Below are 26,981 nucleotides of genomic sequence, written 5' to 3'. Positions count from 1 at the left end.
TTCCAATCGTGCATTTGGTGTGGATACCAACATGAAAAGCTGTAGAAATTGTCTTGCAGTGGGTAAAGAACTGGGGATTGAAACCAAGGATAAAGCTGTGCAGAAGAGAAGAAATGGAAAGCAGCAGTACAAATAGTGGAAATGAGCATATGGGCAGCATCGGAAGCAAAGCAGCGAAGAGAAAGGGAGTAAATTCCATGAAATGCATAGGAGATTGATAAAAGCAGAACAAAAAGGGAAGAATTAAATTCAAAGCATGCCCCGAAAAACGTGTGAAGGTCCCACCTGTCATTTATGCTTCTAATTGGGTATCTTTACTTTCAAAGTATAGTTTTGATCCTTTGACGATCACTCTCTTGATTTACAGCAGAGACAGATAGTTGAGAAGTCTTTTCTCACATAGCTAGCACAAGCCTGCGCTTTTCCTTGCTGGCAGGGTGGAAATGACAGATTAGTCCTAGGAAGAAAAATCAAGCAATATTAGCAGAGGATGGTTTCGATCCATCGACCTCTGGGTTATGGGCCCAGCACGCTTCCGCTGCGCCACTCTGCTCCCTTGTGAAAGTGCTCTCTTTATGCAGAGGAGGAGCTTTCAGCGGAGTGGCAAGGGATTGGTGGGGCTCTCTCCTCATTTGCCTAAGCACATCGCAAGGTATGCTGGGTACAGAAAATCTTCATCTTCCCCACTCACAGTCAGTCATAACTGAAAGTGCAGACCCTCTTAGGAATTAGCCGTTTCAGGCCTTTACCAAGACAGCAGCTCTCTGTCCCTGTCCTTTCTCTGTGATCCTAGCACTAGCATACTCAGGATTTGGCTTTACCTGGGAGCCAGAGATCTACCCGGTGAGGGCGAGGCTTTTGAGCGTTTGGGAGCGTTCGGGACGTGAGAGGACGCTGGACAGGAAACTATGCCAATTTGAAGTATCCAACCTTCCTGCTGCAGCGAGAGGCTCTTTCCGTGGAAATCTGCCACTTGGAGTCATCTCAACTTGCCCTCTGATAAAACATTTTTCTGAGTCGCAGTTACATCCGATGGTTACAAGGTGGCGCTGCATTCAGGTGAGAGCACAAGTATGCACAAAATCTTGGTGTGGATACCAACATGAAAAGCTGTAGAAATTGTCTTGCAGAGGGTAAAGAACTGGGGATTGAAACCAAGGATAAAGCTGTGCAGAAGAGAAGAAATGGAAAGCAGCAGTACAAATAGTGGAAATGAGCATATGGGCAGCATCGGAAGCAAAGCAGCGAAGAGAAAGGGAGTAAATTCCATGAAATGCATAGGAGATTGATAAAAGCAGAACAAAAAGGGAAGAATGAAATTCAAAGCATGCCCCGAAAAACGTGTGAAGGTCCCACCTGTCATTTATGCTTCTAATTGGGTATCTTTACTTTCAAAGTATAGGGTTGATCCTTTGACGATCACTCTCTTGATTTACAGCAGAGACAGATAGTTGAGAAGTCTTTTCTCACATAGCTAGCACAAGCCTGCGCTTTTCCTTGCTGGCAGGGTGGAAATGACAGATTAGTCCTAGGAAGAAAAATCAAGCAATATTAGCAGAGGATGGTTTCGATCCATCGACCTCTGGGTTATGGGCCCAGCACGCTTCCGCTGCGCCACTCTGCTCCCTTGTGAAAGTGCTCTCTTTATGCAGAGGAGGAGCTTTCAGCGGAGTGGCAAGGGATTGGTGGGGCTCTCTCCTCATTTGCCTAAGCACATCGCAAGGTATGCTGGGTACAGAAAATCTTCATCTTCCCCACTCACAGTCAGTCATAACTGAAAGTGCAGACCCTCTTAGGAATTAGCCGTTTCAGGCCTTTACCAAGACAGCAGCTCTCTGTCCCTGTCCTTTCTCTGTGATCCTAGCACTAGCATACTCAGGATTTGGCTTTACCTGGGAGCCAGAGATCTACCCGGTGAGGGCTTGCCCGGTGTGAGGCTTTTGAGCGTTTGGGAGCGTTCGGGACGTGAGAGGACGCTGGACAGGAAACTATGCCAATTTGAAGTATCCAACCTTCCTGCTGCAGTGAGAGGCTCTTTCCGTGGAAATCTGCCACTTGGAGTCCTCTCAACTTGCCCTCTGATAAAACATTTTTCTGAGCCGCAGTTACATCCGATGGTTACAAGGTGGCGCTGCATTCAGGTGAGAACACAAGTATGCACAAAATCTTGGGGACTTTTGCCAGATTTATCGGTGGATCTTGCCTATTATTTTCAGAGGCTAGATATCGCCTAGAAATGCTTTTTAACATAGGGATGCTGGGGTTATAATTTCTGGTCGGGGCGCAGCCCTTTCATTGCCTGCCCCCAGCAAAATATTTATTATCAGCACATGTGAGTGGTGAGTGCTTTATGGAAAATAGCATATATTGGGACAATGAATGTAGCAGATGAGGCGATCGAGATGTCTACCTACGTGTTTGATTATTTTTTTATATAACGGCTGATTATTCTGTTTCTGATATTTCAGTTTTGTGACATGTTGCATTAAAATATATCCTGCTTGGAGAATATATAAATATTTGCACTGCGTTGGCCGGGAATCGAACCCGGGTCAACTGCTTGGAAGGCAGCTATGCTCACCACTATACCACCAACGCCCTCTGATGTGTGTCCTCTAGGTTCCAGATGTTACAACGCCGAGTGCAGTGGCAATCTTGCACCGGTTCCAATCGTGCATTTGGTGTGGATACCAACATGAAAAGCTGTAGAAATTGTCTTGCAGTGGGTAAAGAACTGGGGATTGAAACCAAGGATAAAGCTGTGCAGAAGAGAAGAAATGGAAAGCAGCAGTACAAATAGTGGAAATGAGCATATGGGCAGCATCGGAAGCAAAGCAGCGAAGAGAAAGGGAGTAAATTCCATGAAATGCATAGGAGATTGATAAAAGCAGAACAAAAAGGGAAGAATTAAATTCAAAGCATGCCCCGAAAAACGTGTGAAGGTCCCACCTGTCATTTATGCTTCTAATTGGGTATCTTTACTTTCAAAGTATAGTTTTGATCCTTTGACGATCACTCTCTTGATTTACAGCAGAGACAGATAGTTGAGAAGTCTTTTCTCACATAGCTAGCACAAGCCTGCGCTTTTCCTTGCTGGCAGGGTGGAAATGACAGATTAGTCCTAGGAAGAAAAATCAAGCAATATTAGCAGAGGATGGTTTCGATCCATCGACCTCTGGGTTATGGGCCCAGCACGCTTCCGCTGCGCCACTCTGCTCCCTTGTGAAAGTGCTCTCTTTATGCAGAGGAGGAGCTTTCAGCGGAGTGGCAAGGGATTGGTGGGGCTCTCTCCTCATTTGCCTAAGCACATCGCAAGGTATGCTGGGTACAGAAAATCTTCATCTTCCCCACTCACAGTCAGTCATAACTGAAAGTGCAGACCCTCTTAGGAATTAGCCGTTTCAGGCCTTTACCAAGACAGCAGCTCTCTGTCCCTGTCCTTTCTCTGTGATCCTAGCACTAGCATACTCAGGATTTGGCTTTACCTGGGAGCCAGAGATCTACCCGGTGAGGGCTTGCCCGGTGTGAGGCTTTTGAGCGTTTGGGAGCGTTCGGGACGTGAGAGGACGCTGGACAGGAAACTATGCCAATTTGAAGTATCCAACCTTCCTGCTGCAGCGAGAGGCTCTTTCCGTGGAAATCTGCCACTTGGAGTCATCTCAACTTGCCCTCTGATAAAACATTTTTCTGAGTCGCAGTTACATCCGATGGTTACAAGGTGGCGCTGCATTCAGGTGAGAGCACAAGTATGCACAAAATCTTGGGGACTTTTGCCAGATTTATCGGTGGATCTTGCCTATTATTTTCAGAGGCTAGATATCGCCTAGAAATGCTTTTTAAAATAGGGATGCTGGGGTTATAATGTCTGGTCGGGGCTCAGCCCTTTCATTGCCTGCCCCCAGCAAAATATTTATTATCAGCACATGTGAGTGGTGAGTGCTTTATGGAAAATAGCATATATTGGGACAATGAATGTAGCAGATGAGGCGATCGAGATGTCTACCTACGTGTTTGTTTATTTTTTTATATAACGGCTGATTATTCTGTTTCTGATATTTCAGTTTTGTGACATGTTGCATTAAAATATATCCTGCTTGGAGAATATATAAATATTTGCACTGCGTTGGCCGGGAATCGAACCCGGGTCAACTGCTTGGAAGGCAGCTATGCTCACCACTATACCACCAACACCCTCTGATGTGTGTCCTCTAGGTTCCAGATGTTACAACGCCGAGTGCAGTGGCAATCTTGCACCGGTTCCAATCGTGCATTTGGTGTGGATACCAACATGAAAAGCTGTAGAAATTGTCTTGCAGAGGGTAAAGAACTGGGGATTGAAACCAAGGATAAAGCTGTGCAGAAGAGAAGAAATGGAAAGCAGCAGTACAAATAGTGGAAATGAGCATATGGGCAGCATCGGAAGCAAAGCAGCGAAGAGAAAGGGAGTAAATTCCATGAAATGCATAGGAGATTGATAAAAGCAGAACAAAAAGGGAAGAATGAAATTCAAAGCATGCCCCGAAAAACGTGTGAAGGTCCCACCTGTCATTTATGCTTCTAATTGGGTATCTTTACTTTCAAAGTATAGGGTTGATCCTTTGACGATCACTCTCTTGATTTACAGCAGAGACAGATAGTTGAGAAGTCTTTTCTCACATAGCTAGCACAAGCCTGCGCTTTTCCTTGCTGGCAGGGTGGAAATGACAGATTAGTCCTAGGAAGAAAAATCAAGCAATATTAGCAGAGGATGGTTTCGATCCATCGACCTCTGGGTTATGGGCCCAGCACGCTTCCGCTGCGCCACTCTGCTCCCTTGTGAAAGTGCTCTCTTTATGCAGAGGAGGAGCTTTCAGCGGAGTGGCAAGGGATTGGTGGGGCTCTCTCCTCATTTGCCTAAGCACATCGCAAGGTATGCTGGGTACAGAAAATCTTCATCTTCCCCACTCACAGTCAGTCATAACTGAAAGTGCAGACCCTCTTAGGAATTAGCCGTTTCAGGCCTTTACCAAGACAGCAGCTCTCTGTCCCTGTCCTTTCTCTGTGATCCTAGCACTAGCATACTCAGGATTTGGCTTTACCTGGGAGCCAGAGATCTACCCGGTGAGGGCTTGCCCGGTGTGAGGCTTTTGAGCGTTTGGGAGCGTTCGGGACGTGAGAGGACGCTGGACAGGAAACTATGCCAATTTGAAGTATCCAACCTTCCTGCTGCAGTGAGAGGCTCTTTCCGTGGAAATCTGCCACTTGGAGTCCTCTCAACTTGCCCTCTGATAAAACATTTTTCTGAGCCGCAGTTACATCCGATGGTTACAAGGTGGCGCTGCATTCAGGTGAGAACACAAGTATGCACAAAATCTTGGGGACTTTTGCCAGATTTATCGGTGGATCTTGCCTATTATTTTCAGAGGCTAGATATCGCCTAGAAATGCTTTTTAACATAGGGATGCTGGGGTTATAATTTCTGGTCGGGGCGCAGCCCTTTCATTGCCTGCCCCCAGCAAAATATTTATTATCAGCACATGTGAGTGGTGAGTGCTTTATGGAAAATAGCATATATTGGGACAATGAATGTAGCAGATGAGGCGATCGAGATGTCTACCTACGTGTTTGATTATTTTTTTATATAACGGCTGATTATTCTGTTTCTGATATTTCAGTTTTGTGACATGTTGCATTAAAATATATCCTGCTTGGAGAATATATAAATATTTGCACTGCGTTGGCCGGGAATCGAACCCGGGTCAACTGCTTGGAAGGCAGCTATGCTCACCACTATACCACCAACGCCCTCTGATGTGTGTCCTCTAGGTTCCAGATGTTACAACGCCGAGTGCAGTGGCAATCTTGCACCGGTTCCAATCGTGCATTTGGTGTGGATACCAACATGAAAAGCTGTAGAAATTGTCTTGCAGTGGGTAAAGAACTGGGGATTGAAACCAAGGATAAAGCTGTGCAGAAGAGAAGAAATGGAAAGCAGCAGTACAAATAGTGGAAATGAGCATATGGGCAGCATCGGAAGCAAAGCAGCGAAGAGAAAGGGAGTAAATTCCATGAAATGCATAGGAGATTGATAAAAGCAGAACAAAAAGGGAAGAATTAAATTCAAAGCATGCCCCGAAAAACGTGTGAAGGTCCCACCTGTCATTTATGCTTCTAATTGGGTATCTTTACTTTCAAAGTATAGTTTTGATCCTTTGACGATCACTCTCTTGATTTACAGCAGAGACAGATAGTTGAGAAGTCTTTTCTCACATAGCTAGCACAAGCCTGCGCTTTTCCTTGCTGGCAGGGTGGAAATGACAGATTAGTCCTAGGAAGAAAAATCAAGCAATATTAGCAGAGGATGGTTTCGATCCATCGACCTCTGGGTTATGGGCCCAGCACGCTTCCGCTGCGCCACTCTGCTCCCTTGTGAAAGTGCTCTCTTTATGCAGAGGAGGAGCTTTCAGCGGAGTGGCAAGGGATTGGTGGGGCTCTCTCCTCATTTGCCTAAGCACATCGCAAGGTATGCTGGGTACAGAAAATCTTCATCTTCCCCACTCACAGTCAGTCATAACTGAAAGTGCAGACCCTCTTAGGAATTAGCCGTTTCAGGCCTTTACCAAGACAGCAGCTCTCTGTCCCTGTCCTTTCTCTGTGATCCTAGCACTAGCATACTCAGGATTTGGCTTTACCTGGGAGCCAGAGATCTACCCGGTGAGGGCGAGGCTTTTGAGCGTTTGGGAGCGTTCGGGACGTGAGAGGACGCTGGACAGGAAACTATGCCAATTTGAAGTATCCAACCTTCCTGCTGCAGTGAGAGGCTCTTTCCGTGGAAATCTGCCACTTGGAGTCCTCTCAACTTGCCCTCTGATAAAACATTTTTCTGAGCCGCAGTTACATCCGATGGTTACAAGGTGGCGCTGCATTCAGGTGAGAACACAAGTATGCACAAAATCTTGGGGACTTTTGCCAGATTTATCGGTGGATCTTGCCTATTATTTTCAGAGGCTAGATATCGCCTAGAAATGCTTTTTAACATAGGGATGCTGGGGTTATAATTTCTGGTCGGGGCGCAGCCCTTTCATTGCCTGCCCCCAGCAAAATATTTATTATCAGCACATGTGAGTGGTGAGTGCTTTATGGAAAATAGCATATATTGGGACAATGAATGTAGCAGATGAGGCGATCGAGATGTCTACCTACGTGTTTGATTATTTTTTTATATAACGGCTGATTATTCTGTTTCTGATATTTCAGTTTTGTGACATGTTGCATTAAAATATATCCTGCTTGGAGAATATATAAATATTTGCACTGCGTTGGCCGGGAATCGAACCCGGGTCAACTGCTTGGAAGGCAGCTATGCTCACCACTATACCACCAACGCCCTCTGATGTGTGTCCTCTAGGTTCCAGATGTTACAACGCCGAGTGCAGTGGCAATCTTGCACCGGTTCCAATCGTGCATTTGGTGTGGATACCAACATGAAAAGCTGTAGAAATTGTCTTGCAGTGGGTAAAGAACTGGGGATTGAAACCAAGGATAAAGCTGTGCAGAAGAGAAGAAATGGAAAGCAGCAGTACAAATAGTGGAAATGAGCATATGGGCAGCATCGGAAGCAAAGCAGCGAAGAGAAAGGGAGTAAATTCCATGAAATGCATAGGAGATTGATAAAAGCAGAACAAAAAGGGAAGAATTAAATTCAAAGCATGCCCCGAAAAACGTGTGAAGGTCCCACCTGTCATTTATGCTTCTAATTGGGTATCTTTACTTTCAAAGTATAGGGTTGATCCTTTGACGATCACTCTCTTGATTTACAGCAGAGACAGATAGTTGAGAAGTCTTTTCTCACATAGCTAGCACAAGCCTGCGCTTTTCCTTGCTGGCAGGGTGGAAATGACAGATTAGTCCTAGGAAGAAAAATCAAGCAATATTAGCAGAGGATGGTTTCGATCCATCGACCTCTGGGTTATGGGCCCAGCACGCTTCCGCTGCGCCACTCTGCTCCCTTGTGAAAGTGCTCTCTTTATGCAGAGGAGGAGCTTTCAGCGGAGTGGCAAGGGATTGGTGGGGCTCTCTCCTCATTTGCCTAAGCACATCGCAAGGTATGCTGGGTACAGAAAATCTTCATCTTCCCCACTCACAGTCAGTCATAACTGAAAGTGCAGACCCTCTTAGGAATTAGCCGTTTCAGGCCTTTACCAAGACAGCAGCTCTCTGTCCCTGTCCTTTCTCTGTGATCCTAGCACTAGCATACTCAGGATTTGGCTTTACCTGGGAGCCAGAGATCTACCCGGTGAGGGCTTGCCCGGTGTGAGGCTTTTGAGCGTTTGGGAGCGTTCGGGACGTGAGAGGACGCTGGACAGGAAACTATGCCATTTTGAAGTATCCAACCTTCCTGCTGCAGCGAGAGGCTCTTTCCGTGGAAATCTGCCACTTGGAGTCATCTCAACTTGCCCTCTGATAAAACATTTTTCTGAGTCGCAGTTACATCCGATGGTTACAAGGTGGCGCTGCATTCAGGTGAGAGCACAAGTATGCACAAAATCTTGGGGACTTTTGCCAGATTTATCGGTGGATCTTGCCTATTATTTTCAGAGGCTAGATATCGCCTAGAAATGCTTTTTAAAATAGGGATGCTGGGGTTATAATGTCTGGTCGGGGCTCAGCCCTTTCATTGCCTGCCCCCAGCAAAATATTTATTATCAGCACATGTGAGTGGTGAGTGCTTTATGGAAAATAGCATATATTGGGACAATGAATGTAGCAGATGAGGCGATCGAGATGTCTACCTACGTGTTTGTTTATTTTTTTATATAACGGCTGATTATTCTGTTTCTGATATTTCAGTTTTGTGACATGTTGCATTAAAATATATCCTGCTTGGAGAATATATAAATATTTGCACTGCGTTGGCCGGTAATCGAACCCGGGTCAACTGCTTGGAAGGCAGCTATGCTCACCACTATACCACCAACACCCTCTGATGTGTGTCCTCTAGGTTCCAGATGTTACAACGCCGAGTGCAGTGGCAATCTTGCACCGGTTCCAATCGTGCATTTGGTGTGGATACCAACATGAAAAGCTGTAGAAATTGTCTTGCAGAGGGTAAAGAACTGGGGATTGAAACCAAGGATAAAGCTGTGCAGAAGAGAAGAAATGGAAAGCAGCAGTACAAATAGTGGAAATGAGCATATGGGCAGCATCGGAAGCAAAGCAGCGAAGAGAAAGGGAGTAAATTCCATGAAATGCATAGGAGATTGATAAAAGCAGAACAAAAAGGGAAGAATGAAATTCAAAGCATGCCCCGAAAAACGTGTGAAGGTCCCACCTGTCATTTATGCTTCTAATTGGGTATCTTTACTTTCAAAGTATAGGGTTGATCCTTTGACGATCACTCTCTTGATTTACAGCAGAGACAGATAGTTGAGAAGTCTTTTCTCACATAGCTAGCACAAGCCTGCGCTTTTCCTTGCTGGCAGGGTGGAAATGACAGATTAGTCCTAGGAAGAAAAATCAAGCAATATTAGCAGAGGATGGTTTCGATCCATCGACCTCTGGGTTATGGGCCCAGCACGCTTCCGCTGCGCCACTCTGCTCCCTTGTGAAAGTGCTCTCTTTATGCAGAGGAGGAGCTTTCAGCGGAGTGGCAAGGGATTGGTGGGGCTCTCTCCTCATTTGCCTAAGCACATCGCAAGGTATGCTGGGTACAGAAAATCTTCATCTTCCCCACTCACAGTCAGTCATAACTGAAAGTGCAGACCCTCTTAGGAATTAGCCGTTTCAGGCCTTTACCAAGACAGCAGCTCTCTGTCCCTGTCCTTTCTCTGTGATCCTAGCACTAGCATACTCAGGATTTGGCTTTACCTGGGAGCCAGAGATCTACCCGGTGAGGGCTTGCCCGGTGTGAGGCTTTTGAGCGTTTGGGAGCGTTCGGGACGTGAGAGGACGCTGGACAGGAAACTATGCCAATTTGAAGTATCCAACCTTCCTGCTGCAGTGAGAGGCTCTTTCCGTGGAAATCTGCCACTTGGAGTCCTCTCAACTTGCCCTCTGATAAAACATTTTTCTGAGCCGCAGTTACATCCGATGGTTACAAGGTGGCGCTGCATTCAGGTGAGAACACAAGTATGCACAAAATCTTGGGGACTTTTGCCAGATTTATCGGTGGATCTTGCCTATTATTTTCAGAGGCTAGATATCGCCTAGAAATGCTTTTTAACATAGGGATGCTGGGGTTATAATTTCTGGTCGGGGCGCAGCCCTTTCATTGCCTGCCCCCAGCAAAATATTTATTATCAGCACATGTGAGTGGTGAGTGCTTTATGGAAAATAGCATATATTGGGACAATGAATGTAGCAGATGAGGCGATCGAGATGTCTACCTACGTGTTTGATTATTTTTTTATATAACGGCTGATTATTCTATTTCTGATATTTCAGTTTTGTGACATGTTGCATTAAAATATATCCTGCTTGGAGAATATATAAATATTTGCACTGCGTTGGCCGGGAATCGAACCCGGGTCAACTGCTTGGAAGGCAGCTATGCTCACCACTATACCACCAACGCCCTCTGATGTGTGTCCTCTAGGTTCCAGATGTTACAACGCCGAGTGCAGTGGCAATCTTGCACCGGTTCCAATCGTGCATTTGGTGTGGATACCAACATGAAAAGCTGTAGAAATTGTCTTGCAGTGGGTAAAGAACTGGGGATTGAAACCAAGGATAAAGCTGTGCAGAAGAGAAGAAATGGAAAGCAGCAGTACAAATAGTGGAAATGAGCATATGGGCAGCATCGGAAGCAAAGCAGCGAAGAGAAAGGGAGTAAATTCCATGAAATGCATAGGAGATTGATAAAAGCAGAACAAAAAGGGAAGAATTAAATTCAAAGCATGCCCCGAAAAACGTGTGAAGGTCCCACCTGTCATTTATGCTTCTAATTGGGTATCTTTACTTTCAAAGTATAGTTTTGATCCTTTGACGATCACTCTCTTGATTTACAGCAGAGACAGATAGTTGAGAAGTCTTTTCTCACATAGCTAGCACAAGCCTGCGCTTTTCCTTGCTGGCAGGGTGGAAATGACAGATTAGTCCTAGGAAGAAAAATCAAGCAATATTAGCAGAGGATGGTTTCGATCCATCGACCTCTGGGTTATGGGCCCAGCACGCTTCCGCTGCGCCACTCTGCTCCCTTGTGAAAGTGCTCTCTTTATGCAGAGGAGGAGCTTTCAGCGGAGTGGCAAGGGATTGGTGGGGCTCTCTCCTCATTTGCCTAAGCACATCGCAAGGTATGCTGGGTACAGAAAATCTTCATCTTCCCCACTCACAGTCAGTCATAACTGAAAGTGCAGACCCTCTTAGGAATTAGCCGTTTCAGGCCTTTACCAAGACAGCAGCTCTCTGTCCCTGTCCTTTCTCTGTGATCCTAGCACTAGCATACTCAGGATTTGGCTTTACCTGGGAGCCAGAGATCTACCCGGTGAGGGCGAGGCTTTTGAGCGTTTGGGAGCGTTCGGGACGTGAGAGGACGCTGGACAGGAAACTATGCCAATTTGAAGTATCCAACCTTCCTGCTGCAGCGAGAGGCTCTTTCCGTGGAAATCTGCCACTTGGAGTCATCTCAACTTGCCCTCTGATAAAACATTTTTCTGAGTCGCAGTTACATCCGATGGTTACAAGGTGGCGCTGCATTCAGGTGAGAGCACAAGTATGCACAAAATCTTGGTGTGGATACCAACATGAAAAGCTGTAGAAATTGTCTTGCAGAGGGTAAAGAACTGGGGATTGAAACCAAGGATAAAGCTGTGCAGAAGAGAAGAAATGGAAAGCAGCAGTACAAATAGTGGAAATGAGCATATGGGCAGCATCGGAAGCAAAGCAGCGAAGAGAAAGGGAGTAAATTCCATGAAATGCATAGGAGATTGATAAAAGCAGAACAAAAAGGGAAGAATGAAATTCAAAGCATGCCCCGAAAAACGTGTGAAGGTCCCACCTGTCATTTATGCTTCTAATTGGGTATCTTTACTTTCAAAGTATAGGGTTGATCCTTTGACGATCACTCTCTTGATTTACAGCAGAGACAGATAGTTGAGAAGTCTTTTCTCACATAGCTAGCACAAGCCTGCGCTTTTCCTTGCTGGCAGGGTGGAAATGACAGATTAGTCCTAGGAAGAAAAATCAAGCAATATTAGCAGAGGATGGTTTCGATCCATCGACCTCTGGGTTATGGGCCCAGCACGCTTCCGCTGCGCCACTCTGCTCCCTTGTGAAAGTGCTCTCTTTATGCAGAGGAGGAGCTTTCAGCGGAGTGGCAAGGGATTGGTGGGGCTCTCTCCTCATTTGCCTAAGCACATCGCAAGGTATGCTGGGTACAGAAAATCTTCATCTTCCCCACTCACAGTCAGTCATAACTGAAAGTGCAGACCCTCTTAGGAATTAGCCGTTTCAGGCCTTTACCAAGACAGCAGCTCTCTGTCCCTGTCCTTTCTCTGTGATCCTAGCACTAGCATACTCAGGATTTGGCTTTACCTGGGAGCCAGAGATCTACCCGGTGAGGGCTTGCCCGGTGTGAGGCTTTTGAGCGTTTGGGAGCGTTCGGGACGTGAGAGGACGCTGGACAGGAAACTATGCCAATTTGAAGTATCCAACCTTCCTGCTGCAGTGAGAGGCTCTTTCCGTGGAAATCTGCCACTTGGAGTCCTCTCAACTTGCCCTCTGATAAAACATTTTTCTGAGCCGCAGTTACATCCGATGGTTACAAGGTGGCGCTGCATTCAGGTGAGAACACAAGTATGCACAAAATCTTGGGGACTTTTGCCAGATTTATCGGTGGATCTTGCCTATTATTTTCAGAGGCTAGATATCGCCTAGAAATGCTTTTTAACATAGGGATGCTGGGGTTATAATTTCTGGTCGGGGCGCAGCCCTTTCATTGCCTGCCCCCAGCAAAATATTTATTATCAGCACATGTGAGTGGTGAGTGCTTTATGGAAAATAGCATATATTGGGACAATGAATGTAGCAGATGAGGCGATCGAGATGTCTACCTACGTGTTTGATTATTTTTTTATATAACGGCTGATTATTCTGTTTCTGATATTTCAGTTTTGTGACATGTTGCATTAAAATATATCCTGCTTGGAGAATATATAAATATTTGCACTGCGTTGGCCGGGAATCGAACCCGGGTCAACTGCTTGGAAGGCAGCTATGCTCACCACTATACCACCAACGCCCTCTGATGTGTGTCCTCTAGGTTCCAGATGTTACAACGCCGAGTGCAGTGGCAATCTTGCACCGGTTCCAATCGTGCATTTGGTGTGGATACCAACATGAAAAGCTGTAGAAATTGTCTTGCAGTGGGTAAAGAACTGGGGATTGAAACCAAGGATAAAGCTGTGCAGAAGAGAAGAAATGGAAAGCAGCAGTACAAATAGTGGAAATGAGCATATGGGCAGCATCGGAAGCAAAGCAGCGAAGAGAAAGGGAGTAAATTCCATGAAATGCATAGGAGATTGATAAAAGCAGAACAAAAAGGGAAGAATTAAATTCAAAGCATGCCCCGAAAAACGTGTGAAGGTCCCACCTGTCATTTATGCTTCTAATTGGGTATCTTTACTTTCAAAGTATAGTTTTGATCCTTTGACGATCACTCTCTTGATTTACAGCAGAGACAGATAGTTGAGAAGTCTTTTCTCACATAGCTAGCACAAGCCTGCGCTTTTCCTTGCTGGCAGGGTGGAAATGACAGATTAGTCCTAGGAAGAAAAATCAAGCAATATTAGCAGAGGATGGTTTCGATCCATCGACCTCTGGGTTATGGGCCCAGCACGCTTCCGCTGCGCCACTCTGCTCCCTTGTGAAAGTGCTCTCTTTATGCAGAGGAGGAGCTTTCAGCGGAGTGGCAAGGGATTGGTGGGGCTCTCTCCTCATTTGCCTAAGCACATCGCAAGGTATGCTGGGTACAGAAAATCTTCATCTTCCCCACTCACAGTCAGTCATAACTGAAAGTGCAGACCCTCTTAGGAATTAGCCGTTTCAGGCCTTTACCAAGACAGCAGCTCTCTGTCCCTGTCCTTTCTCTGTGATCCTAGCACTAGCATACTCAGGATTTGGCTTTACCTGGGAGCCAGAGATCTACCCGGTGAGGGCGAGGCTTTTGAGCGTTTGGGAGCGTTCGGGACGTGAGAGGACGCTGGACAGGAAACTATGCCAATTTGAAGTATCCAACCTTCCTGCTGCAGTGAGAGGCTCTTTCCGTGGAAATCTGCCACTTGGAGTCCTCTCAACTTGCCCTCTGATAAAACATTTTTCTGAGCCGCAGTTACATCCGATGGTTACAAGGTGGCGCTGCATTCAGGTGAGAACACAAGTATGCACAAAATCTTGGGGACTTTTGCCAGATTTATCGGTGGATCTTGCCTATTATTTTCAGAGGCTAGATATCGCCTAGAAATGCTTTTTAACATAGGGATGCTGGGGTTATAATTTCTGGTCGGGGCGCAGCCCTTTCATTGCCTGCCCCCAGCAAAATATTTATTATCAGCACATGTGAGTGGTGAGTGCTTTATGGAAAATAGCATATATTGGGACAATGAATGTAGCAGATGAGGCGATCGAGATGTCTACCTACGTGTTTGATTATTTTTTTATATAACGGCTGATTATTCTGTTTCTGATATTTCAGTTTTGTGACATGTTGCATTAAAATATATCCTGCTTGGAGAATATATAAATATTTGCACTGCGTTGGCCGGGAATCGAACCCGGGTCAACTGCTTGGAAGGCAGCTATGCTCACCACTATACCACCAACGCCCTCTGATGTGTGTCCTCTAGGTTCCAGATGTTACAACGCCGAGTGCAGTGGCAATCTTGCACCGGTTCCAATCGTGCATTTGGTGTGGATACCAACATGAAAAGCTGTAGAAATTGTCTTGCAGTGGGTAAAGAACTGGGGATTGAAACCAAGGATAAAGCTGTGCAGAAGAGAAGAAATGGAAAGCAGCAGTACAAATAGTGGAAATGAGCATATGGGCAGCATCGGAAGCAAAGCAGCGAAGAGAAAGGGAGTAAATTCCATGAAATGCATAGGAGATTGATAAAAGCAGAACAAAAAGGGAAGAATTAAATTCAAAGCATGCCCCGAAAAACGTGTGAAGGTCCCACCTGTCATTTATGCTTCTAATTGGGTATCTTTACTTTCAAAGTATAGGGTTGATCCTTTGACGATCACTCTCTTGATTTACAGCAGAGACAGATAGTTGAGAAGTCTTTTCTCACATAGCTAGCACAAGCCTGCGCTTTTCCTTGCTGGCAGGGTGGAAATGACAGATTAGTCCTAGGAAGAAAAATCAAGCAATATTAGCAGAGGATGGTTTCGATCCATCGACCTCTGGGTTATGGGCCCAGCACGCTTCCGCTGCGCCACTCTGCTCCCTTGTGAAAGTGCTCTCTTTATGCAGAGGAGGAGCTTTCAGCGGAGTGGCAAGGGATTGGTGGGGCTCTCTCCTCATTTGCCTAAGCACATCGCAAGGTATGCTGGGTACAGAAAATCTTCATCTTCCCCACTCACAGTCAGTCATAACTGAAAGTGCAGACCCTCTTAGGAATTAGCCGTTTCAGGCCTTTACCAAGACAGCAGCTCTCTGTCCCTGTCCTTTCTCTGTGATCCTAGCACTAGCATACTCAGGATTTGGCTTTACCTGGGAGCCAGAGATCTACCCGGTGAGGGCTTGCCCGGTGTGAGGCTTTTGAGCGTTTGGGAGCGTTCGGGACGTGAGAGGACGCTGGACAGGAAACTATGCCATTTTGAAGTATCCAACCTTCCTGCTGCAGCGAGAGGCTCTTTCCGTGGAAATCTGCCACTTGGAGTCATCTCAACTTGCCCTCTGATAAAACATTTTTCTGAGTCGCAGTTACATCCGATGGTTACAAGGTGGCGCTGCATTCAGGTGAGAGCACAAGTATGCACAAAATCTTGGGGACTTTTGCCAGATTTATCGGTGGATCTTGCCTATTATTTTCAGAGGCTAGATATCGCCTAGAAATGCTTTTTAAAATAGGGATGCTGGGGTTATAATGTCTGGTCGGGGCTCAGCCCTTTCATTGCCTGCCCCCAGCAAAATATTTATTATCAGCACATGTGAGTGGTGAGTGCTTTATGGAAAATAGCATATATTGGGACAATGAATGTAGCAGATGAGGCGATCGAGATGTCTACCTACGTGTTTGTTTATTTTTTTATATAACGGCTGATTATTCTGTTTCTGATATTTCAGTTTTGTGACATGTTGCATTAAAATATATCCTGCTTGGAGAATATATAAATATTTGCACTGCGTTGGCCGGTAATCGAACCCGGGTCAACTGCTTGGAAGGCAGCTATGCTCACCACTATACCACCAACACCCTCTGATGTGTGTCCTCTAGGTTCCAGATGTTACAACGCCGAGTGCAGTGGCAATCTTGCACCGGTTCCAATCGTGCATTTGGTGTGGATACCAACATGAAAAGCTGTAGAAATTGTCTTGCAGAGGGTAAAGAACTGGGGATTGAAACCAAGGATAAAGCTGTGCAGAAGAGAAGAAATGGAAAGCAGCAGTACAAATAGTGGAAATGAGCATATGGGCAGCATCGGAAGCAAAGCAGCGAAGAGAAAGGGAGTAAATTCCATGAAATGCATAGGAGATTGATAAAAGCAGAACAAAAAGGGAAGAATGAAATTCAAAGCATGCCCCGAAAAACGTGTGAAGGTCCCACCTGTCATTTATGCTTCTAATTGGGTATCTTTACTTTCAAAGTATAGGGTTGATCCTTTGACGATCACTCTCTTGATTTACAGCAGAGACAGATAGTTGAGAAGTCTTTTCTCACATAGCTAGCACAAGCCTGCGCTTTTCCTTGCTGGCAGGGTGGAAATGACAGATTAGTCCTAGGAAGAAAAATCAAGCAATATTAGCAGAGGATGGTTTCGATCCATCGACCTCTGGGTTATGGGCCCAGCACGCTTCCGCTGCGCCACTCTGCTCCCTTGTGAAAGTGCTCTCTTTATGCAGAGGAGGAGCTTTCAGCGGAGTGGCAAGGGATTGGTGGGGCTCTCTCCTCATTTGCCTAAGCACATCGCAAGGTATGCTGGGTACAGAAAATCTTCATCTTCCCCACTCACAGTCAGTCATAACTGAAAGTGCAGACCCTCTTAGGAATTAGCCGTTTCAGGCCTTTACCAAGACAGCAGCTCTCTGTCCCTGTCCTTTCTCTGTGATCCTAGCACTAGCATACTCAGGATTTGGCTTTACCTGGGAGCCAGAGATCTACCCGGTGAGGGCTTGCCCGGTGTGAGGCTTTTGAGCGTTTGGGAGCGTTCGGGACGTGAGAGGACGCTGGACAGGAAACTATGCCAATTTGAAGTATCCAACCTTCCTGCTGCAGTGAGAGGCTCTTTCCGTGGAAATCTGCCACTTGGAGTCCTCTCAACTTGCCCTCTGATAAAACATTTTTCTGAGCCGCAGTTACATCCGATGGTTACAAGGTGGCGCTGCATTCAGGTGAGAACACAAGTATGCACAAAATCTTGGGGACTTTTGCCAGATTTATCGGTGGATCTTGCCTATTATTTTCAGAGGCTAGATATCGCCTAGAAATGCTTTTTAACATAGGGATGCTGGGGTTATAATTTCTGGTCGGGGCGCAGCCCTTTCATTGCCTGCCCCCAGCAAAATATTTATTATCAGCACATGTGAGTGGTGAGTGCTTTATGGAAAATAGCATATATTGGGACAATGAATGTAGCAGATGAGGCGATCGAGATGTCTACCTACGTGTTTGATTATTTTTTTATATAACGGCTGATTATTCTGTTTCTGATATTTCAGTTTTGTGACATGTTGCATTAAAATATATCCTGCTTGGAGAATATATAAATATTTGCACTGCGTTGGCCGGGAATCGAACCCGGGTCAACTGCTTGGAAGGCAGCTATGCTCACCACTATACCACCAACGCCCTCTGATGTGTGTCCTCTAGGTTCCAGATGTTACAACGCCGAGTGCAGTGGCAATCTTGCACCGGTTCCAATCGTGCATTTGGTGTGGATACCAACATGAAAAGCTGTAGAAATTGTCTTGCAGTGGGTAAAGAACTGGGGATTGAAACCAAGGATAAAGCTGTGCAGAAGAGAAGAAATGGAAAGCAGCAGTACAAATAGTGGAAATGAGCATATGGGCAGCATCGGAAGCAAAGCAGCGAAGAGAAAGGGAGTAAATTCCATGAAATGCATAGGAGATTGATAAAAGCAGAACAAAAAGGGAAGAATTAAATTCAAAGCATGCCCCGAAAAACGTGTGAAGGTCCCACCTGTCATTTATGCTTCTAATTGGGTATCTTTACTTTCAAAGTATAGTTTTGATCCTTTGACGATCACTCTCTTGATTTACAGCAGAGACAGATAGTTGAGAAGTCTTTTCTCACATAGCTAGCACAAGCCTGCGCTTTTCCTTGCTGGCAGGGTGGAAATGACAGATTAGTCCTAGGAAGAAAAATCAAGCAATATTAGCAGAGGATGGTTTCGATCCATCGACCTCTGGGTTATGGGCCCAGCACGCTTCCGCTGCGCCACTCTGCTCCCTTGTGAAAGTGCTCTCTTTATGCAGAGGAGGAGCTTTCAGCGGAGTGGCAAGGGATTGGTGGGGCTCTCTCCTCATTTGCCTAAGCACATCGCAAGGTATGCTGGGTACAGAAAATCTTCATCTTCCCCACTCACAGTCAGTCATAACTGAAAGTGCAGACCCTCTTAGGAATTAGCCGTTTCAGGCCTTTACCAAGACAGCAGCTCTCTGTCCCTGTCCTTTCTCTGTGATCCTAGCACTAGCATACTCAGGATTTGGCTTTACCTGGGAGCCAGAGATCTACCCGGTGAGGGCGAGGCTTTTGAGCGTTTGGGAGCGTTCGGGACGTGAGAGGACGCTGGACAGGAAACTATGCCAATTTGAAGTATCCAACCTTCCTGCTGCAGTGAGAGGCTCTTTCCGTGGAAATCTGCCACTTGGAGTCCTCTCAACTTGCCCTCTGATAAAACATTTTTCTGAGCCGCAGTTACATCCGATGGTTACAAGGTGGCGCTGCATTCAGGTGAGAACACAAGTATGCACAAAATCTTGGGGACTTTTGCCAGATTTATCGGTGGATCTTGCCTATTATTTTCAGAGGCTAGATATCGCCTAGAAATGCTTTTTAACATAGGGATGCTGGGGTTATAATTTCTGGTCGGGGCGCAGCCCTTTCATTGCCTGCCCCCAGCAAAATATTTATTATCAGCACATGTGAGTGGTGAGTGCTTTATGGAAAATAGCATATATTGGGACAATGAATGTAGCAGATGAGGCGATCGAGATGTCTACCTACGTGTTTGATTATTTTTTTATATAACGGCTGATTATTCTGTTTCTGATATTTCAGTTTTGTGACATGTTGCATTAAAATATATCCTGCTTGGAGAATATATAAATATTTGCACTGCGTTGGCCGGGAATCGAACCCGGGTCAACTGCTTGGAAGGCAGCTATGCTCACCACTATACCACCAACGCCCTCTGATGTGTGTCCTCTAGGTTCCAGATGTTACAACGCCGAGTGCAGTGGCAATCTTGCACCGGTTCCAATCGTGCATTTGGTGTGGATACCAACATGAAAAGCTGTAGAAATTGTCTTGCAGTGGGTAAAGAACTGGGGATTGAAACCAAGGATAAAGCTGTGCAGAAGAGAAGAAATGGAAAGCAGCAGTACAAATAGTGGAAATGAGCATATGGGCAGCATCGGAAGCAAAGCAGCGAAGAGAAAGGGAGTAAATTCCATGAAATGCATAGGAGATTGATAAAAGCAGAACAAAAAGGGAAGAATTAAATTCAAAGCATGCCCCGAAAAACGTGTGAAGGTCCCACCTGTCATTTATGCTTCTAATTGGGTATCTTTACTTTCAAAGTATAGGGTTGATCCTTTGACGATCACTCTCTTGATTTACAGCAGAGACAGATAGTTGAGAAGTCTTTTCTCACATAGCTAGCACAAGCCTGCGCTTTTCCTTGCTGGCAGGGTGGAAATGACAGATTAGTCCTAGGAAGAAAAATCAAGCAATATTAGCAGAGGATGGTTTCGATCCATCGACCTCTGGGTTATGGGCCCAGCACGCTTCCGCTGCGCCACTCTGCTCCCTTGTGAAAGTGCTCTCTTTATGCAGAGGAGGAGCTTTCAGCGGAGTGGCAAGGGATTGGTGGGGCTCTCTCCTCATTTGCCTAAGCACATCGCAAGGTATGCTGGGTACAGAAAATCTTCATCTTCCCCACTCACAGTCAGTCATAACTGAAAGTGCAGACCCTCTTAGGAATTAGCCGTTTCAGGCCTTTACCAAGACAGCAGCTCTCTGTCCCTGTCCTTTCTCTGTGATCCTAGCACTAGCATACTCAGGATTTGGCTTTACCTGGGAGCCAGAGATCTACCCGGTGAGGGCTTGCCCGGTGTGAGGCTTTTGAGCGTTTGGGAGCGTTCGGGACGTGAGAGGACGCTGGACAGGAAACTATGCCATTTTGAAGTATCCAACCTTCCTGCTGCAGCGAGAGGCTCTTTCCGTGGAAATCTGCCACTTGGAGTCATCTCAACTTGCCCTCTGATAAAACATTTTTCTGAGTCGCAGTTACATCCGATGGTTACAAGGTGGCGCTGCATTCAGGTGAGAGCACAAGTATGCACAAAATCTTGGGGACTTTTGCCAGATTTATCGGTGGATCTTGCCTATTATTTTCAGAGGCTAGATATCGCCTAGAAATGCTTTTTAAAATAGGGATGCTGGGGTTATAATGTCTGGTCGGGGCTCAGCCCTTTCATTGCCTGCCCCCAGCAAAATATTTATTATCAGCACATGTGAGTGGTGAGTGCTTTATGGAAAATAGCATATATTGGGACAATGAATGTAGCAGATGAGGCGATCGAGATGTCTACCTACGTGTTTGTTTATTTTTTTATATAACGGCTGATTATTCTGTTTCTGATATTTCAGTTTTGTGACATGTTGCATTAAAATATATCCTGCTTGGAGAATATATAAATATTTGCACTGCGTTGGCCGGTAATCGAACCCGGGTCAACTGCTTGGAAGGCAGCTATGCTCACCACTATACCACCAACACCCTCTGATGTGTGTCCTCTAGGTTCCAGATGTTACAACGCCGAGTGCAGTGGCAATCTTGCACCGGTTCCAATCGTGCATTTGGTGTGGATACCAACATGAAAAGCTGTAGAAATTGTCTTGCAGAGGGTAAAGAACTGGGGATTGAAACCAAGGATAAAGCTGTGCAGAAGAGAAGAAATGGAAAGCAGCAGTACAAATAGTGGAAATGAGCATATGGGCAGCATCGGAAGCAAAGCAGCGAAGAGAAAGGGAGTAAATTCCATGAAATGCATAGGAGATTGATAAAAGCAGAACAAAAAGGGAAGAATGAAATTCAAAGCATGCCCCGAAAAACGTGTGAAGGTCCCACCTGTCATTTATGCTTCTAATTGGGTATCTTTACTTTCAAAGTATAGGGTTGATCCTTTGACGATCACTCTCTTGATTTACAGCAGAGACAGATAGTTGAGAAGTCTTTTCTCACATAGCTAGCACAAGCCTGCGCTTTTCCTTGCTGGCAGGGTGGAAATGACAGATTAGTCCTAGGAAGAAAAATCAAGCAATATTAGCAGAGGATGGTTTCGATCCATCGACCTCTGGGTTATGGGCCCAGCACGCTTCCGCTGCGCCACTCTGCTCCCTTGTGAAAGTGCTCTCTTTATGCAGAGGAGGAGCTTTCAGCGGAGTGGCAAGGGATTGGTGGGGCTCTCTCCTCATTTGCCTAAGCACATCGCAAGGTATGCTGGGTACAGAAAATCTTCATCTTCCCCACTCACAGTCAGTCATAACTGAAAGTGCAGACCCTCTTAGGAATTAGCCGTTTCAGGCCTTTACCAAGACAGCAGCTCTCTGTCCCTGTCCTTTCTCTGTGATCCTAGCACTAGCATACTCAGGATTTGGCTTTACCTGGGAGCCAGAGATCTACCCGGTGAGGGCTTGCCCGGTGTGAGGCTTTTGAGCGTTTGGGAGCGTTCGGGACGTGAGAGGACGCTGGACAGGAAACTATGCCAATTTGAAGTATCCAACCTTCCTGCTGCAGTGAGAGGCTCTTTCCGTGGAAATCTGCCACTTGGAGTCCTCTCAACTTGCCCTCTGATAAAACATTTTTCTGAGCCGCAGTTACATCCGATGGTTACAAGGTGGCGCTGCATTCAGGTGAGAACACAAGTATGCACAAAATCTTGGGGACTTTTGCCAGATTTATCGGTGGATCTTGCCTATTATTTTCAGAGGCTAGATATCGCCTAGAAATGCTTTTTAACATAGGGATGCTGGGGTTATAATTTCTGGTCGGGGCGCAGCCCTTTCATTGCCTGCCCCCAGCAAAATATTTATTATCAGCACATGTGAGTGGTGAGTGCTTTATGGAAAATAGCATATATTGGGACAATGAATGTAGCAGATGAGGCGATCGAGATGTCTACCTACGTGTTTGATTATTTTTTTATATAACGGCTGATTATTCTATTTCTGATATTTCAGTTTTGTGACATGTTGCATTAAAATATATCCTGCTTGGAGAATATATAAATATTTGCACTGCGTTGGCCGGGAATCGAACCCGGGTCAACTGCTTGGAAGGCAGCTATGCTCACCACTATACCACCAACGCCCTCTGATGTGTGTCCTCTAGGTTCCAGATGTTACAACGCCGAGTGCAGTGGCAATCTTGCACCGGTTCCAATCGTGCATTTGGTGTGGATACCAACATGAAAAGCTGTAGAAATTGTCTTGCAGTGGGTAAAGAACTGGGGATTGAAACCAAGGATAAAGCTGTGCAGAAGAGAAGAAATGGAAAGCAGCAGTACAAATAGTGGAAATGAGCATATGGGCAGCATCGGAAGCAAAGCAGCGAAGAGAAAGGGAGTAAATTCCATGAAATGCATAGGAGATTGATAAAAGCAGAACAAAAAGGGAAGAATTAAATTCAAAGCATGCCCCGAAAAACGTGTGAAGGTCCCACCTGTCATTTATGCTTCTAATTGGGTATCTTTACTTTCAAAGTATAGTTTTGATCCTTTGACGATCACTCTCTTGATTTACAGCAGAGACAGATAGTTGAGAAGTCTTTTCTCACATAGCTAGCACAAGCCTGCGCTTTTCCTTGCTGGCAGGGTGGAAATGACAGATTAGTCCTAGGAAGAAAAATCAAGCAATATTAGCAGAGGATGGTTTCGATCCATCGACCTCTGGGTTATGGGCCCAGCACGCTTCCGCTGCGCCACTCTGCTCCCTTGTGAAAGTGCTCTCTTTATGCAGAGGAGGAGCTTTCAGCGGAGTGGCAAGGGATTGGTGGGGCTCTCTCCTCATTTGCCTAAGCACATCGCAAGGTATGCTGGGTACAGAAAATCTTCATCTTCCCCACTCACAGTCAGTCATAACTGAAAGTGCAGACCCTCTTAGGAATTAGCCGTTTCAGGCCTTTACCAAGACAGCAGCTCTCTGTCCCTGTCCTTTCTCTGTGATCCTAGCACTAGCATACTCAGGATTTGGCTTTACCTGGGAGCCAGAGATCTACCCGGTGAGGGCGAGGCTTTTGAGCGTTTGGGAGCGTTCGGGACGTGAGAGGACGCTGGACAGGAAACTATGCCAATTTGAAGTATCCAACCTTCCTGCTGCAGCGAGAGGCTCTTTCCGTGGAAATCTGCCACTTGGAGTCATCTCAACTTGCCCTCTGATAAAACATTTTTCTGAGTCGCAGTTACATCCGATGGTTACAAGGTGGCGCTGCATTCAGGTGAGAGCACAAGTATGCACAAAATCTTGGTGTGGATACCAACATGAAAAGCTGTAGAAATTGTCTTGCAGAGGGTAAAGAACTGGGGATTGAAACCAAGGATAAAGCTGTGCAGAAGAGAAGAAATGGAAAGCAGCAGTACAAATAGTGGAAATGAGCATATGGGCAGCATCGGAAGCAAAGCAGCGAAGAGAAAGGGAGTAAATTCCATGAAATGCATAGGAGATTGATAAAAGCAGAACAAAAAGGGAAGAATGAAATTCAAAGCATGCCCCGAAAAACGTGTGAAGGTCCCACCTGTCATTTATGCTTCTAATTGGGTATCTTTACTTTCAAAGTATAGGGTTGATCCTTTGACGATCACTCTCTTGATTTACAGCAGAGACAGATAGTTGAGAAGTCTTTTCTCACATAGCTAGCACAAGCCTGCGCTTTTCCTTGCTGGCAGGGTGGAAATGACAGATTAGTCCTAGGAAGAAAAATCAAGCAATATTAGCAGAGGATGGTTTCGATCCATCGACCTCTGGGTTATGGGCCCAGCACGCTTCCGCTGCGCCACTCTGCTCCCTTGTGAAAGTGCTCTCTTTATGCAGAGGAGGAGCTTTCAGCGGAGTGGCAAGGGATTGGTGGGGCTCTCTCCTCATTTGCCTAAGCACATCGCAAGGTATGCTGGGTACAGAAAATCTTCATCTTCCCCACTCACAGTCAGTCATAACTGAAAGTGCAGACCCTCTTAGGAATTAGCCGTTTCAGGCCTTTACCAAGACAGCAGCTCTCTGTCCCTGTCCTTTCTCTGTGATCCTAGCACTAGCATACTCAGGATTTGGCTTTACCTGGGAGCCAGAGATCTACCCGGTGAGGGCTTGCCCGGTGTGAGGCTTTTGAGCGTTTGGGAGCGTTCGGGACGTGAGAGGACGCTGGACAGGAAACTATGCCAATTTGAAGTATCCAACCTTCCTGCTGCAGTGAGAGGCTCTTTCCGTGGAAATCTGCCACTTGGAGTCCTCTCAACTTGCCCTCTGATAAAACATTTTTCTGAGCCGCAGTTACATCCGATGGTTACAAGGTGGCGCTGCATTCAGGTGAGAACACAAGTATGCACAAAATCTTGGGGACTTTTGCCAGATTTATCGGTGGATCTTGCCTATTATTTTCAGAGGCTAGATATCGCCTAGAAATGCTTTTTAACATAGGGATGCTGGGGTTATAATTTCTGGTCGGGGCGCAGCCCTTTCATTGCCTGCCCCCAGCAAAATATTTATTATCAGCACATGTGAGTGGTGAGTGCTTTATGGAAAATAGCATATATTGGGACAATGAATGTAGCAGATGAGGCGATCGAGATGTCTACCTACGTGTTTGATTATTTTTTTATATAACGGCTGATTATTCTGTTTCTGATATTTCAGTTTTGTGACATGTTGCATTAAAATATATCCTGCTTGGAGAATATATAAATATTTGCACTGCGTTGGCCGGGAATCGAACCCGGGTCAACTGCTTGGAAGGCAGCTATGCTCACCACTATACCACCAACGCCCTCTGATGTGTGTCCTCTAGGTTCCAGATGTTACAACGCCGAGTGCAGTGGCAATCTTGCACCGGTTCCAATCGTGCATTTGGTGTGGATACCAACATGAAAAGCTGTAGAAATTGTCTTGCAGTGGGTAAAGAACTGGGGATTGAAACCAAGGATAAAGCTGTGCAGAAGAGAAGAAATGGAAAGCAGCAGTACAAATAGTGGAAATGAGCATATGGGCAGCATCGGAAGCAAAGCAGCGAAGAGAAAGGGAGTAAATTCCATGAAATGCATAGGAGATTGATAAAAGCAGAACAAAAAGGGAAGAATTAAATTCAAAGCATGCCCCGAAAAACGTGTGAAGGTCCCACCTGTCATTTATGCTTCTAATTGGGTATCTTTACTTTCAAAGTATAGTTTTGATCCTTTGACGATCACTCTCTTGATTTACAGCAGAGACAGATAGTTGAGAAGTCTTTTCTCACATAGCTAGCACAAGCCTGCGCTTTTCCTTGCTGGCAGGGTGGAAATGACAGATTAGTCCTAGGAAGAAAAATCAAGCAATATTAGCAGAGGATGGTTTCGATCCATCGACCTCTGGGTTATGGGCCCAGCACGCTTCCGCTGCGCCACTCTGCTCCCTTGTGAAAGTGCTCTCTTTATGCAGAGGAGGAGCTTTCAGCGGAGTGGCAAGGGATTGGTGGGGCTCTCTCCTCATTTGCCTAAGCACATCGCAAGGTATGCTGGGTACAGAAAATCTTCATCTTCCCCACTCACAGTCAGTCATAACTGAAAGTGCAGACCCTCTTAGGAATTAGCCGTTTCAGGCCTTTACCAAGACAGCAGCTCTCTGTCCCTGTCCTTTCTCTGTGATCCTAGCACTAGCATACTCAGGATTTGGCTTTACCTGGGAGCCAGAGATCTACCCGGTGAGGGCTTGCCCGGTGTGAGGCTTTTGAGCGTTTGGGAGCGTTCGGGACGTGAGAGGACGCTGGACAGGAAACTATGCCAATTTGAAGTATCCAACCTTCCTGCTGCAGCGAGAGGCTCTTTCCGTGGAAATCTGCCACTTGGAGTCATCTCAACTTGCCCTCTGATAAAACATTTTTCTGAGTCGCAGTTACATCCGATGGTTACAAGGTGGCGCTGCATTCAGGTGAGAGCACAAGTATGCACAAAATCTTGGGGACTTTTGCCAGATTTATCGGTGGATCTTGCCTATTATTTTCAGAGGCTAGATATCGCCTAGAAATGCTTTTTAAAATAGGGATGCTGGGGTTATAATGTCTGGTCGGGGCTCAGCCCTTTCATTGCCTGCCCCCAGCAAAATATTTATTATCAGCACATGTGAGTGGTGAGTGCTTTATGGAAAATAGCATATATTGGGACAATGAATGTAGCAGATGAGGCGATCGAGATGTCTACCTACGTGTTTGTTTATTTTTTTATATAACGGCTGATTATTCTGTTTCTGATATTTCAGTTTTGTGACATGTTGCATTAAAATATATCCTGCTTGGAGAATATATAAATATTTGCACTGCGTTGGCTGGGAATCGAACCCGGGTCAACTGCTTGGAAGGCA

General features: G+C 45.8%; 11 non-coding genes across 11 annotated transcripts; all 11 read right to left on the bottom strand.

Annotated features, from left to right (window-relative positions):
* Nucleotides 1-2,526: 2,526 nt before the first annotated feature.
* On the bottom strand, nucleotides 2,527-2,598 carry TRNAG-UCC (transfer RNA glycine (anticodon UCC)). The gene has a single exon. It is a non-coding gene; the product is annotated as a tRNA-Gly (tRNA).
* Nucleotides 2,599-4,119: 1,521 nt separating this feature from the next.
* On the bottom strand, nucleotides 4,120-4,191 carry TRNAG-UCC (transfer RNA glycine (anticodon UCC)). Its single transcript has one exon. It is a non-coding gene; the product is annotated as a tRNA-Gly (tRNA).
* Nucleotides 4,192-5,712: 1,521 nt separating this feature from the next.
* TRNAG-UCC (transfer RNA glycine (anticodon UCC)) lies at nucleotides 5,713-5,784 on the bottom strand. The gene has a single exon. It is a non-coding gene; the product is annotated as a tRNA-Gly (tRNA).
* A 1,510-nt stretch (nucleotides 5,785-7,294) lies between these two features.
* TRNAG-UCC (transfer RNA glycine (anticodon UCC)) lies at nucleotides 7,295-7,366 on the bottom strand. Its single transcript has one exon. It is a non-coding gene; the product is annotated as a tRNA-Gly (tRNA).
* Nucleotides 7,367-10,480: 3,114 nt separating this feature from the next.
* Nucleotides 10,481-10,552, bottom strand: TRNAG-UCC (transfer RNA glycine (anticodon UCC)). Its single transcript has one exon. It is a non-coding gene; the product is annotated as a tRNA-Gly (tRNA).
* Nucleotides 10,553-13,144: 2,592 nt separating this feature from the next.
* On the bottom strand, nucleotides 13,145-13,216 carry TRNAG-UCC (transfer RNA glycine (anticodon UCC)). The gene has a single exon. It is a non-coding gene; the product is annotated as a tRNA-Gly (tRNA).
* A 1,510-nt stretch (nucleotides 13,217-14,726) lies between these two features.
* TRNAG-UCC (transfer RNA glycine (anticodon UCC)) lies at nucleotides 14,727-14,798 on the bottom strand. The gene has a single exon. It is a non-coding gene; the product is annotated as a tRNA-Gly (tRNA).
* A 3,114-nt stretch (nucleotides 14,799-17,912) lies between these two features.
* On the bottom strand, nucleotides 17,913-17,984 carry TRNAG-UCC (transfer RNA glycine (anticodon UCC)). Its single transcript has one exon. It is a non-coding gene; the product is annotated as a tRNA-Gly (tRNA).
* Nucleotides 17,985-19,494: 1,510 nt separating this feature from the next.
* TRNAG-UCC (transfer RNA glycine (anticodon UCC)) lies at nucleotides 19,495-19,566 on the bottom strand. Its single transcript has one exon. It is a non-coding gene; the product is annotated as a tRNA-Gly (tRNA).
* Nucleotides 19,567-22,680: 3,114 nt separating this feature from the next.
* On the bottom strand, nucleotides 22,681-22,752 carry TRNAG-UCC (transfer RNA glycine (anticodon UCC)). Its single transcript has one exon. It is a non-coding gene; the product is annotated as a tRNA-Gly (tRNA).
* A 2,592-nt stretch (nucleotides 22,753-25,344) lies between these two features.
* Nucleotides 25,345-25,416, bottom strand: TRNAG-UCC (transfer RNA glycine (anticodon UCC)). The gene has a single exon. It is a non-coding gene; the product is annotated as a tRNA-Gly (tRNA).
* Between the last annotated feature and the right edge of the window lie 1,565 nt (nucleotides 25,417-26,981).

This window comes from Triturus cristatus, chromosome 11, assembly GCF_964204655.1.
Source record: "Triturus cristatus chromosome 11, aTriCri1.1, whole genome shotgun sequence".
Taxonomy (NCBI): domain Eukaryota; kingdom Metazoa; phylum Chordata; class Amphibia; order Caudata; family Salamandridae; genus Triturus; species Triturus cristatus.
The sequence above is the reverse complement of the archived record's forward strand: the minus strand, read 5'-3'. Positions and strand labels throughout refer to the sequence as shown.